Source organism: Orbicella franksi, chromosome 8, assembly GCF_964199315.1.
Source record: "Orbicella franksi chromosome 8, jaOrbFran1.1, whole genome shotgun sequence".
NCBI lineage: Eukaryota > Metazoa > Cnidaria > Anthozoa > Scleractinia > Merulinidae > Orbicella > Orbicella franksi.
This window is the reverse complement of record NC_138152.1, coordinates 29,750,191-29,752,243: the sequence shown is the minus strand read 5'-3', so window position 1 is coordinate 29,752,243 and position 2,053 is coordinate 29,750,191.

The window sequence follows — 2,053 nt, the reverse complement described above, 5'->3', positions numbered from 1 at the left end:
AGGCGTTAAATTCAGCTGAACATTGTTTGCCTCTTCTACTTCTGCAGTTAACAGTGCTTTTAGGCGCTAATTTCAATTAACACCGCGGCACGGTGCAATTTGCATGATCAAAAAATGCCCCGTGCCTCTCGACGGTTGGAGGTGACTTTGTCACGATGGCGAGGTCGTTACGGCAGGTTTCTTTCACAGGTCACAGGTCACAGGTCACAGGTCACAATCAAAAAGCACTCAGTAAAACTCGCGATGTAAATTTTACCCGAGATTCCCAAGGAGGCTTATCGATGTTTCCATGCAACAAACCCTAACTAAAAATGTTTTACTGTATAATTTTAATGACAAAAATTTCTAAGGGTGATATATGTACGAAATGGGTTGAAATGCAGCTTTCAAACATGTAGTGTTACATATATTTTATCGTAATAAGATAATTCATTATGATAGCAAATTGAACTGTTTTATTTCTATCTTTTTTTGAAATCTTTATAACGAGTATGTACTAAACAGAAACAAGAGGGTCCCCTATACCTCTTCTGAAAACAATTTCACGCATAAGTAATTGGCATTTTCACGCATCACAAAAAAATTCGGAAAAAGCTTCACGTTCACAGAAAAAAAGAAGCAATCACTTTTCACGTACAAATGCAAAGGCTAAATCATGTGTCACATAAAAATAAAAATTCTATCCACCTTTCGCAAAAGATACAGAACTCTCCATTTTGATGCATCAAAATGCCATGTGTGACACATCGCGACAGACTAGATTCTAGGCCCCCCTGGTTCACTGTCAACATCAGTATAAGCGTCTTTCGTTTTCATATTATATTGCAAGGCTACAAACAATTTATTTTTTCAACAGAAATAACTATTGGCTTTCTTTGGATCAATTTTTTTGTTGTTATTTAAGTGCTACAGCTGATTTCCCCTATGCGTTTCTTTCTTTTTTTTTCAGAAAAGAGCTGTTATAGTTACACTTGGGACGCACTTGTATGCAACTATTTTATGACGTTTTGGCATATTTTTGGTGACCTGTGACCTGTGACCTGTGACCTGTGACCTGTGATCTGTGACCTGTGACCTGTGAAGGAAACCTCGTTAAGCTTGAAATTCAAATTCTGTGCCCAAGATAATCGGTTACGGATCGAGACGGAACAGAAATGGAAAGCAAGAGCTTGAAAACCAGCGATTCTCGGGCGATTAAGATAAACTTTAGAACCGTGCGAGAAAGCGAATGGGAAGAAGAGTTATCGATGGCTGCCATGAGGCAATTTTGACGAGATTAGACCATTTTTGTGGAATTTACGGAGCTTTGAGTGCGGGCCGTCGGGCCAGTGGGTCGCCCGCCTTTCGTTTCTTTTTAGGGGAAGCAAACCGCCAGAAAGTAAAACTCGCCTAAATGGCTCTAAACCACCTCCAGGAACCCAGAGACATCAAAATAACGCAATGCAAACACAAGGTAAGCCCTTTTATTCAAATTATTTTCTACACGTAGCATTTAGAGTAATTTTCGAAGCATTCTCATACATTGTCTTATAAACGGCTAAAATTGTAACGCAACCGCCAACAGCATAATGTCAGGTATTAATCGTATTTAACGTCTGGGCCGCCTGTGGAATTATCGCCTGAGAGCTTAAACGTGAATGGGAACATCTTTTTCGTACTTTTTTCCACTGATTTAGACGAAAGACTGGCCTTGGCGGGCTACAGAAAAGACCAAGAGAACAAAACAGAACAAGACAGCAGAATAAGCCGATGATATTTCATCGCGTGGCTTTCGGCACGAAAACGAAAATACAGCTTACTTCTGGATAAATTCAGCCTTAGAAGCCAGTAACTGGTCTCAAATTACTTTCTGTTTCCTTACGAATGTCCTGACTTCCATCTCCGAAAGATTTTGCCCCAATTTTGAGCAAATAAACATTTCGCCGAGGGCGACCGCCATTACGGTGGTTTGCATACTAAATTAGCTAACTTGACAAAATTCTCCCGAGGGGGAGATATGACGAAAAGAGCTGAAAATGGCCTGTAATTGGCTAATGATGAGATCATCCCACTG